We start from the raw sequence: 12,755 nt of genomic DNA, 5'->3' as shown, positions 1-12,755 counted from the left end.
ATTTCCCATTCTTGTTATAATCTTTGTCAAGACAGTAGAATGATACGTCCCATTTGCTGTCCCCTTCACAATATTTGTCACACTACTGCAATGATGAAGTTGCTGAATGCCCATATACACATCATGAATTATTTGTTGATGTAAGGAAAGTTTTCTTGCATTCTCTTTGAGTAATCCATCCTTCCCTTTAAGAAGCAGGTACTGATCGACATTATTCCTTTTTATTGCTTTTAGGATGAGATTTGCTACTCTCAACCTTTTGTTTAGAAGTGGTAGAGGAGGATGGGGTGAGCAGCAGAGTGGCAGGCACACTGTATCACTTTGCTAATTGCAAAGAGAGATCCAGGTGTTGGCAAAGATCAAACCTACTAATATAATATCACCAGCCCTAAAGGGAAAATAATTACAACAGATAAATCACTGTTCAATAAACACACTATTAGAACAGCCATCTACCCCTAAGCAAACAGCTTTGAGAAAACTTATCTTCTTGTGCAAGCATTTGTGCAGGATTGATAGTCATCAACTAACAGCATTTATTTAAGCTAACTTCAAAAATGGATATGCTCTGGTTGCTGCTGAGTAAATGCAAATAGGAAAAGCAAAGGAAAAGAAAAAGTGAATGCACGAAAAATGGTAACAATGCTTCAAAATTAACAGGAAAAGGAGGGAATAAACATTACCCTCGTTTGCTTGTACTACTAGGAACGCCTCACATGGCAGAATACTGAAAGGGGTGGTCAAGTGATTACCCCAAGCAAGCAATCCCTTGTTATTTTAGAGGTTCAGTTTAAAGACTTACCTGTCCCTCTTTGGTGGGTGGGTACTTGAAGTACTTCTCACTACTGTGGTCTTCAACATATCTTGAGTCTGGCTGGGCTGGAAATTAGGTGGTTTTGAACACTGGGCCATGGTGCGGAAGCATGGGTCCAAGCTCAGACTGCTGAAGGAACTGCTCCCCTCAGGGGAGGGATGCACTGGAGCTCTGAGCAAATGCACCCCTGCAGCTGGAGTTAAAACTGCTCTGTGGCCTCTCCCACCTCCTGGAGCCTGGGGGTGACTAAATGCGAACTTCTGAAGAGAATGAAGTGGAGGCTGTGGGTAAGGGAAACGTGATCAGAATCAAGAAATACAGAGTTAAGGGGGATCCCAGTCCTGCAACCCCAGAGCTGCTCAGGCACCTTAGCAGCAAGCAGATGACTGTAAGTAGGTACGTATCATGAGCATTCATGGCTTTCTCTGCTGCATCTATCAGCAGTAATCTGCGTTTGCTGTGTGAGCTGCAGCTGCACAGGGAGATGGTTTTGCTCCACTCTTGTACACTCAAAGCAGCTGTGTTCTGGCAGTACTGCTGCTGGTGCCAGCCACCCTGGAGAGGACCCAAAGGAGTGCACCAGAGGAGTGGAAGGAAAGGCGGCCAGCTGAATCAGACTGACAGCAGAAGATGACAGTAAGTCATCAATAGGTTTGCAGATGACACCAAGCTGGGTGGGAGTGTTGATCTGCTTGAGGGTAGGAAGGCTTTACAGAGGGATCTGGGCAGGCTGATTGATGGGCCGAGTCCAATTGTATGACATTCAACAAGGCTCAGTGCTGGGTTCTGCACTTGGGTCACAATAACCCCACGCAATGCTACAGGCTTGGGGAAAAGTGGCTGGAAAGCTGCCTGACAGAAAAGGACCTGGGGGTGTTGGTCAACAGCCAGCTGAATATGAGCTATCAGTGTGCCCAGGTGGCCAAGAAGGCCAGTGGCATCCTGGCTTGTATCAGAAATAATGTGGCCAGCAGGACTAGGGAAGTGATCATCCCCCTGTACTCGGCACTGGTGAGGCTGCACCTCAAATACTGTGTTCAGTTTTGGGCCCCTCACTATAAGAAAGACATCGAGCTGCTGGAGCATCTCCAAAGAAGAGTAATGAAGCTGGTAAAGGGTCTAGGGCACAAGTCTTACAAGGAGCAGCTGAGGGAACTGGGGTTGTTCAATCTGGAGAAAAGGAGGCTGAGGGGAGACCTTATTGCTCTCTACAACTACCTGAAAGCAGGTTGTAGAGAGGTGGATGTTGGTCTCTTCTCCAAAGTGACAAGTGATAGAACAAGAGGAAATGGCCTCAGGTTGCACCAGGGGGAGTTTAGATTGGATATTAGGAAAAATTTCTTCACTGAAAGGGTTGTCAAGCATTGGAACAGGCTGTCCAGGGAAGTTGGTGAGTCATCATCCATGGAGGTATTTAAAAGGCATGTAGATGTGGCACTTAGGGACATAGTTTAGTGGTGGACTTGGCAGTATTAGGCTAATAGTTGGACTCGATGATCTTAAAGGTCTTTTCCAACCTAAACAATTCTATGATTCTATGAAAAGCCCTGCTTTGGGCATTCTGCCTGTGGCATCAAGACACCACAGGAACCAGACAGTCTTTGTGATATATGCTATGTCACAGCCATATAAGAACAACCTCTGTGGTCCAGCCCAAAGGTCCATCCAGTGCGGTTCACTGTGAGACCTAGCCTTGGCAGGGCTAGTAGCAGGGAGACTGGAGCTAGCATGGGCACAGATGATGCAGCAAAGCAACCACACAGAAGGAGAGCAAGAACACGCTTCCCCCTCAACAACAGGGAGGAATGAAGTGAGCAACCTAGCATACCACCTGGGGAGGAGGGATAAATGCACCAGCAGAAAGCCCACTGATAGAAGGCAATCTCTTTATGAGCACCAGTTTGATACATTTGCTTATGAAAAGGGTGAAGGAAGGGAATTTACCATTGGTAAGTCCTAATTAGCAAAAACATTTGTTCTTCCCAAGTCAAGGTACCAGGGGGCTCACTGTAATACATATTTCTGTAAAAAAACAATTGATATCACATGACAGCTAGAAATTAACAGTGGAGACTTCCACCTCCCCAGAGAGAGACAGAGGTGGCCAATGGCATGGTGGCCAAGGCAGCCACAGATGCAGAATGGGTCACAGACCTGATTTGACCCACACACACAGCAACTCAAGTGCTTCTGCTCTGACATAAATTACTCTTTTAGCTCTGTCCTAAACTGGATATCATGAGCCAGCTGTGCACTCACTCTATCTTTCTTTAGGAGGTTTGCAAGCTTAAGAATCCTAAAAACAAAGAAATCAAAATAGGGAGACTGTCATTTGTGCCACTCACACGAAAAATGAACTTTTCTCACCACATAAACAGAAGCAGCAATATGGCAGTCAGTTTTGTATTTAGAAATGAAACAGTAGCAAGAATGCTGTCAGTTTTTTTCAGAGATTATACATTCTTCAGGGATACTTTTTGTATTGCTGTTTGAAATATGCATTTCCAAATGTGAAATACAGGCGTGAACATTGTGTACCAGTTTTAAAAAACCCAACAAAATACATAAAACTCTGACAGTGAACAGATGCTTGAAGAGAATAGGAACAGAGAAAGCATAAGGATACTCCTTCATCCCCCTAATACCACCCTCTCAGCATCCATCTATTTTCAGCTCAGGAGATGTCCTCCCTACTCCAACATTTTCCTTCCCTTAACCATAAGTTTTCAGTCAGCCTGTTCAGGTGAGAGGAAGATTATAGTCAGCTGTCAATGATTTTCAGCAATGATCCAGAAGGATTTCTTATTTTAGACTAAGGTGGGATACTTCACACTGGTTAAACTTGCCATGAACTAAAAAAGACAAATCCACAAATCAAGCTTACCAGAGGCAAAACGCTACCTAAGTTTTTGCACACATGTCTATCAGTCAGCCAACAAAGTAGGGGAAGGAAACCAATGACCATAGATATCCCAATGAGAGCCAGTTTTGCATTTGCTGCCATTTAGAAAAGGTGTGTAGGCTGAAGTCACTTTCATACACCTTGAGAGCAAGAAAATTATATATATATAATTATTCAGATCTTTATTCTTGGTTATATGTTGCATTCACCTTAATAATTTATTGTCCCTTGTTAACTACAGCAGTTGTGTTTATGCAAAAACAGAGGAAGGAATGAATTCCCAGGAATCATTGTGGGGTTTCACAATGTACTGCAGAAGGAAAGCAAGCAGTTGCATAATTATTCCAGCATGACATATTCATGCATAAAATTAGGCCTTCTCTCCAAGCACTGTCTGTCAATAAGCCCTGTAAGTCTATAGGAGAACTGTTCATAACACATTCAATTTTACCTATCAGTATGATGTCCAATTACTTGGGAAAGGGTGAAAGACTTTATGCCACATCTAAACATGACAGACATAACCTTTAAGTACTGGCAAATGCCAAGATGTTGCTGGCGGTAGGCATTCTGAACACGTTTGTGTTTTTCTTTGCACACGGTTTTCCCCTTTTTTTTATATATGAATACAAATTGTTAAGTATTTTAAAACCCTGCATTATCACATCTGCCAAGGATTAAGTTTGGAAAGTGGAAGGAAGTTTTACACTAGCTAACCTTCCCTAATGCATTTAACATAATGTAGGTTTTGTTCCTTCTACAGATACTAAAGTAGCATTTCCCTGACCCCTGGTTTCAACGCACAAGTATCGAGTTGTAAATTCAACACTGGGTCCAATCACTGAGCCCTGCACAAAAGGAAAAAAAAAAAAAAATTTAGTTGTATTATCCTAAGTAAAACACATCAAAAGCCTCTGCTCCATCTCCAAATCGTAAAACTGATCTGTATCTCACAAGTCTTTTGAAACAGGCCAGCATGTCTTCCTTCTTAATACCTCCCAGCAGGGAGCACAACAGCAGGTCTAGTTTATCTTAATTATCTCTCTTTATCTCCATAGGAAGAAGAGATTACTGCCAGTGTGTTGCTGGCTAGAACAGAAGCCGCCAAAGAGACAAGTCATCTCTATTTCTCTACAAGTACTCTCACAGCTCAGGTATCTGTAATGGGAAAACCTGAGGGAGGAAGTGGAGACCAGGAGAAAGATATTTCTGTTGCTTTGGGTTATGCATTGTAACTGGAAGTGGATGGTCAGAGTCACACCCCACGCAGAAGAGAGAAAAAAGTTTCTTTGTGTAAAGGAGGATGTGTTTTATCCTTGCTTACCACACAGGGAAACAACAAAGAGAAGGCTGGCTGCAGTCACTGAGCATGCTTTAGCAAAGATAAAACTTTAAGAAACAAGCCTCTATATTAACCAGAAAAGAGAGACAGTGAGTACTAGGGACACTTACAATGCTGAGTGCCCTTAAGACAAAAGGACACTGAGTTTCCATTTTATAGGACAGGGTGTATATGGTAGCTCTTCACGTATTAGTGAAGTTACCTTTTTGTTAGTTATTGACTCCCTGTGCAACACCATAGTGCTGATTCTCTTTTGGCTAGCTTATGGAACAGGCATCTTTGGTTTTATGTTCCTGGGAAGGCATTGTGACCTTCAATTTGAAACCTATGGTCTATTGGACGTCGCAGTTTTATTGCTTTGTGGCAATTTTGGTTGCATCTTTAATAGTGTCACAGCTGACTATTTAACTAATGTGCCCTTGCTTTTGGTTCTTTGGTAGTAGAGGAGTCCCATCCTGTTTTCAGTACAGCATCATAAGCTGCCTTAGGAGTCTGATACACTGCCCAGAGAAGTTGATGAGGTCTAGAACAAGATTCTCATGTATTTCCTAAGGCCTCATTAATGAAGTAAAAGTAAAATTATAACATAAATCTGAGTTACTATTTTCTCATGTGCTTTGTTCATCTGTGGTGATCTTTCCAAGACTGCCTTTCTCTTAACTCTTCATGGCCCCAAGGAACAACCTTTTTGCATCCTTTACATCCTGATCAGAACTAATAACTTAGCAGTAATTTCCAGAAATGTTAATGGAAATGTTTACCATATAAGACTCAGCAGAAGCACCTTGAAGAGATAAAACAGACAATTGTAAGTCTGCTGGTTCATACCAAAAACTTAGCTCTGACTGACTTTATATCTGCTCTGCATGCTGAACAAACATGAACACCACAAAACCACAGCCTTACTGGTCTAACCTAGATTATTATTATGACTCTTCCTCTGTTGATTATCATGTATTAGAAATTAAAACTCAGCTCAATCGCCGTTTGCGGCCTATTCCACGTGATGGATAGTTACTGATGGTAAATAATTTTTCTTTGACATTAAGAGTTAAAGTATGATGCACAGCTCAGTGCATCAGATCAGCTTCGGGGATTATGGTAATCTGCAGGTCTCTGTTATATAGTGGGTTATGGATAGGGCTTTTTGACCTAACTCTAACTCTTATATAAAGGCACAGCCAGCAGACTGGGTCATCACTAAAAAGGAAGCTCTGGACCTAAGATTCCCCAGTTTAAAGGGAAAATGTAAGTTGACCATAAAGCTAAATAAATGTTGATGTTGATGAGTAGCCTCTCCTTTATCCTCATCCAGTGAAGGGTGGATTTACAGAACTGAAGTCAGCAGGAAATCCTTTCAAGCATCTTTGAAAATTTTAGCCAAGAATCCATTTCTAGCAGACTTTTGGCAGCATGTGTGCACCCTTCTGGTTTCCTTTTTGATGAGGATCATGCTAGCCACATAGTGAAGGATTAAAAAGCAAGATACCAGTAATAATAATATATTAATTTCAAAAGCTGGCAAGTTTTCTTCCTCCAAATCAGGAAGTGCCCTTGAGCCAGCTGGACAGACTGAGTACTGGCTATCAATGCTGTTTTTCAAGACAGAAGTCATTTGATAACCTCTTTCAAGCATAAATCTTGATCTGTTTGAAACATGATCTGTACCTTCTGACTGTCTATAAAAAACTGTAGCTCAGTAAGACCTTGAGTAAGTCAGAGACATTCAGGACAATACAGCTGCGAAATCCGAGTGATGATGAAGATAATGACTGCTTAATAAGTTGTAAAACTCCTACTGTTGGCATGTAGCCAACAAGTGAAATGGTTGCCTGTTTCATTGTTCTGGGAATCCCACAACAGTCTGACAAATCTAAATCTTATTCCAAGGCCCATGTTTGAAACTCCACCTGTACAGACCTCCAGGACTAGTGGCCCAGTGTCTGAGCATGGCTTTTATGTCAGAAGACATGAGGAGGTTTCATAGCAGTAACAGTAATGAGAACTTCTGTCTAGAAAAATATCCATATCCAAATACTTACTCACCAGCAATTTAGCAGTGACGGCCCAAATAAATTACTGACTTGCAGAGCTTTTCTCCCGTGAAAAATGTAAAATCATGGTGGAAAAAAAGTGATTCAAGCATGTGTGGCATTTTTCTTCTGAAGAAATAGAATAGGGATAGCATATGTACATCTCCATTTAGCAAACCTGTGCTGATGTGGTGATCTGTGCTTGGTGAATGGCAGAAGAGAAAAGGCTCCATTTTGTACTATACTTGTACAACTCTTCATTCTGTAAAAAGACAAAACATGCCTCACTTGTGCTCGTGCTCAAGATTGTTAGCTGTTTACTTTGTGCTGTATTTATTTTTGTTGCTGACAGTCCTTTGTTATTACAGATATTACAACAAGGTTATTTTAATTCTTACTATACTCAGAGCTGGACAAATCCTCGACATAACCATCAAGAACCATTTTCTTAGTCTACTCCTCTGTAAATGGAAGGTGGGGTAAAAACCACAAAACCAGGGGAAAAAAACTATCCATGTTGTACAGTTCTTCCTTTTCTCTCCCACCCAAGGCCTCTTTTCTTCCATAACTGCCTCAATGGCATTTCCAAACAGCTGAATGTTTTCGGTTTTTCTAGCTAGATTTTTCTAAGCAATCAGAATTCTGCTGCAGCGTTACATTAAAAAAAAAATAAAAATAAATAGAATGAACATTTCAACTACAAGCAGTCTTTGCTCTTTCACTGCAGCATGGCTCCCGTCCAAAGCCAATTATGTAAAACAACAGCACCTCAGCACCATTACCAACAGCCATCTAAAGGGAAGAATTGCACCTACTCAAAGCTGAAAACATTTTCAAGAAATTTAATTATTTTTTACTTTCTCGCCTCAAGCGTGCTTTTTACCTTACTTCACTCTAAAACGCCTTGGGTGTTATTCATCTAGAACATATGGCGCACTATATAAATCCAAGTTGTTGCCGATTTTACTTAAAAGTCAGGTTTTATTTTCTGTTTTTACTTCTGCCTGTTTACACTCCTTGAAACATCTTTTGCATTGCCCCAGATGTCGCTTCTCACAGTGCTTCATCTCTTGTACATGTTAATCTTGCTTCCTCAGTACTTGTGATTTTCTGCTTCATACAGTGATGGAGAGAAATGAAATGCCAAAACTAATTGTCAAAGAAAATGGCAAAATTATTTAAGTTGATGCCTCCAAATTCAGTATCAATTAAGTTTAATGGTCAAAATCCTTTCATCAATTTATGAAACTGTGTAGATCATGATTTCTAAAGGAAGAAGTGACTCTGAGACAGCTCTATCTAATAGAGAGATTTCTCTTTATTTTACAGCTTACTGTCTTAACTTTAACATACAGTGGAAATAATTTGTAGCCTTTTGTTCTCATAGTGGGCTTGGTCAAGAATTCCAAGTATGCTGATAACAGCTGCTGGCAAAGTATGTTCCCTGTGCTGCAATGGGCTATAAGATGGAATAATCGAAGCACGATTTACTCTCAGATATGGCACCAGTGAGCTCTCTGGAATATCCATCAAAGTTATATCCTGGAGGCACAGTGAGTCATTAAATATTGGCCAAAGTTGTGGTGGTCTTCTAGCATGTTTTTCATTTAACAACTGGGATGCCCAGCAGGCTGTACTCATTTCCAGAAAGAGTTCTTCACAAGGAAGTCATCTTAATTAAGATGTATAATGTTTCGTGAATAAACAACACATATCTCTGCATAAATATTGATGCTGGTTCATGTGTTCACTCATTATATTTCCTAAATGAAAGATTGTTAAAATGAAAGGGCTGAGTGATTTCATCACTCTCAAGCAAGGTCACACAGTGTTTTGGGTCTTCCCATCTCTTGGTTTGTAGCATGAAAACGCTACGTACAAGGGTAAGGGAAAATAATGATTTTCTGCCTTATGCATCTCTGGGTTTGAACACTCTGGGTGCTGACTTCACCTGACTCCAAATTGTCTCAGGTAGTTGGCACCCCAGAAACCACATATTAAACTGCTTGTTCATGTTCCAGCATGGCAAAGCTTATTACCTTACTGGTTTAGAGACAGTGACTACAAATTATTCCCTTTCAATTAATTTTTTACTCCTTTATGTACAGTTCTCTCCTAACATGTACTGAGAACTATGAATGAAAGCAATCATTTGGAATAAATGTCTTTGACTTAGGCATGTGATCAGACAGCTTCTAAGATATAAGAGGCACTGAAGTTAAGGGAAAATGGGGAGACAAGACTATAGGACTAGGGCAACTATAAGCAGAAGAACAGAACCTGGCCCTGCAGAGATGGTTTTTGGAAAGCAAACGATTAATATAGTATAGTGCCAGCCATCGGCCTGAATTCCTCTTGGCATCATGGAAGAGAATAAATTAGTAGTCATATATAAATTTGAAAGAAGGAAATGTACTACGTTCTAAAGCACTTGTGTTTCTATTAACTGAGCTTACAGTCTGTGGAGCTAGGTGGGAAGAGGCAAAAAATCTGGGACTTTAGGTCTCGGTCCTCTTTAGAAGCTTCCACTCATTTAACCACCACCCATATTGATGTTGTATCTCTGCAGTTTGTCTCAATACTTGGACTTGCTCCTGCTGCTGAAAACAACGGCAGAACTGTCATTGTTCTCAAAAGCACTGGAATTGTTAATAGCCTCTCTGGAATCATTCAGCATGGATATCAATAGAGGTGTGCTGATGGCTGCTTATGGTAAAGTCCAATTTTTCACATCAAGATGAGAAAAGAATAGAGCCATGGCCCCTGCCATTCAGTAGCACTGTGCTAGCAGGACCACAAGCAGTTCATTGTTACTAAATAACAAAAAAGAGGTGCCATGTGGCTCTGTTGTGGGGAACTTTAGAAAGCCCAGTGAGGTCTTGTGTCAATATATTATTATGCTCAACAGTACCTGTTGCTGCAGGTAATATGTTGTTTGCTTGCTGTCCCTGTTTGAAGATCTGTTGTGTGCAATTCTGTTAAAGTACTGGAGAGCTCCATTGAGGAAAAGAGCAGTTCCTTGGCTTAAAAAACACTAAGAGGCCTTAAGAAAGGCTTGTGGTTCTGTACAAACATAGCAGCAGTAAATTATAACCCAAGATTTTTACCAGGCTCACTCAAGTACAGCAAATACCAGCTGGAGGGTAAGGAGGGATTTGCTTTCCAAACAGCTAGGAGAGGCATTTATTTCACTAAATTAAACAAATATCAGCCTGTTTATGACAGTAAAAGTCAGCTGGACATCGTGAGCTGTGGCTTGCACTGTGGGCTCTTCAGGACTTGGCATCCAAGGAGGAACCGAAGGAAGTACAGCAAAGCCAGAGAAAAATGCAGATGTGTGGGCTATGGGTCAGCGGGATCCAGGCACCACACCACAAAGACAGAGGACAGGTTTCTTGCATGCACCAAAACAAATGTTGATGGTGCTACACTGTTCACCCATGGTCTCCTGAGAGACCATCTGCCTGCAGGAGAAATGCAACATGCACTGAGCTTCTGTCTGGAAGAAAACCATCTCTATTCCACCTTTACTTGAGATTGTTGAAATAAGTGGGGACGCCAGGAGAGAATAGCCCCTGGGCCTCAGAGAAACAAGGAGAGGAAGAAAAGGGAAGGGCGCATTTAGAGGAGGAAGACTTTTTGCATCCTCTCTACAACATGCTTTGGAAAGTCCCAGGAAGAGCTGTTCACAGTCTGGTCAAAAGTGAGCAGGTGTCATTTCTGATATAGTCTGGACTCCCTTCAGCCCCAGTGGTATCTAAATTCCCAGTGAGGCAGCTTTTCTTCCCTGCAGTATGCTGGCTTAGTCATGGTTACTAAGGGCTGCCCAGTGCCTGACCAAAAGGACAGAAACTGTCCCAGTAGGAAAGAGGAGCTGGGCCCAGTTCATTCCTTGTGTGTATGAGTGCAAAGATCCCCCATATCATGCCTTCTGTAATGCTGGATCACTATGTATATGACTAACCCCTACTACTCCTATTACTTATTCCTTACCATCCAGATGATGGCTGCAGGTGATCTGAATCTCTCTGCTATGCAACTTCACAGGGCCCCAGATATCCATAATGCAAGAAAAGGGAACCCGATCACACTGAATGATAAGGAGAATTTCCAACAATTTCCATCAACTAGTTATTCTTAATGTGGCCTGAGTTTGGGCATTTTGTCGTCAGTCATTCATGCACCAAATATTCTGTCAACCTGCAGAGAGGCTGTGAGCCTCTTCACTGTGAGTAATCTAGGAGGCAATAGGGCATTCTATCCCAAAGAATGAGTGGGAAAGTTCCCCTTGGTTAGTCATATCCAACTGATTTCAGAGGGACTGGATTTTCACTCCCTCCCCAACTCTTTGTCCTGTGTTCCTACATTCCCTGCTTCCCAGTACTAACACATGATTTTTGTGGAATTTAAGGCCTTCTTTCCTTGGTTTTTTAAGTATATTTGTCCTTCCTGATAATGCAGACAGCCTTGAAAATACAAATCAGAACTCACATACCACCAGGAACAAGATAAACTTTCTGATTAAAGAATTGTTGCTCTAGGCTTGTATTCTTCAGTGAATTGAAACCTTAAGGAAACCTTACCTGAGGTTTGCAAGAAATCTCTGGTGAGGCCAGCATTTTAGTACTGCTCTGGAATCCCAGCCTGGTGTTTTTTTCTGAGGACTGTCATTTTGCTGGTAGCATTAATGCCTGTGTGGTTGCAAAAGAGAAGCAGGAGTGAACTGGCAAATGCTAATGCCAGTACACACACATGCAGAATTACTTCAAAAAATAAAAGAAATTGAACTTACCTAACAATAACTTAGAAAATCTGATTTCTTATTTGTTCCAATGGTGAGAGGCATTTCCTTTGTCTCAATCTACTTCTCAGCAGGAGTCCCACACTGATGAAGTATCATCAAATTGTCAGCTCCTGCTGAGAGAGACACCCGCACTGCTCACTGATTGGAGAGATGGAAACAGTGACAGGTGTTTCTAAAAACTGTTGGGTTTTAAAATTAAAGGAAAAAAATATTTTTTCCTCTTGTGGGAGATATTTCCAAAATAGAAGAACTTTTGAAGTAAGGCCATGAAAATTATGTTGGGAGAGTCTGAAGAAGATAAATAAAACTAGTTAGTGCAGCAAGAAACTAGGTGACAAAAGTTTAATGAAGTCAACCTTAGTGCTGCAAAGGACTTCATTCTAGGTCAGCTGAAGTCTTGATAATTCTGTGGTATAGAGTAAGGTGTTGTTGGGATTCATCTCACAATGGCTGTTCAATCAAAGGAGTTGTGGGATTCTGAAAATGGGTTAATTATTCTTGTGAAAAATGAGGGTATCTGCACTTACATTGGTTAGCATGAAAATGCAAAATTTATACAGGACTGGTAGCACCACTTATTATTAAAACTGAACAGCTTTTCTTATGGCAAAACCATATTTCATTTGCTTTTTTAACCATTTCAGAGAAATGGAAAATCTCATTGAAACTGTTCAGCAGCGATCTCCTCAGCTAAATGGGAATAATGCCAAGCCCTCCTTTTGCACAGATGAAAACAAGTGTGTTAATTTAGGTGAGGACCACAGCTGCTAAAGTCAGGAATGTGACAAGAATGTCCATGACAAGATGAGTAATCCTACCTTCAGCATGAAGTGAATACAGTTCAGTAAATAAGCCTGGGA

The sequence above is a fragment of the Strix uralensis genome, chromosome 6 (genome assembly GCF_047716275.1).
Source record: "Strix uralensis isolate ZFMK-TIS-50842 chromosome 6, bStrUra1, whole genome shotgun sequence".
In the NCBI taxonomy this organism is placed as follows: Eukaryota; Metazoa; Chordata; class Aves; order Strigiformes; family Strigidae; genus Strix; species Strix uralensis.
The sequence above is the reverse complement of the archived record's forward strand: the minus strand, read 5'-3'. Positions refer to the sequence as shown.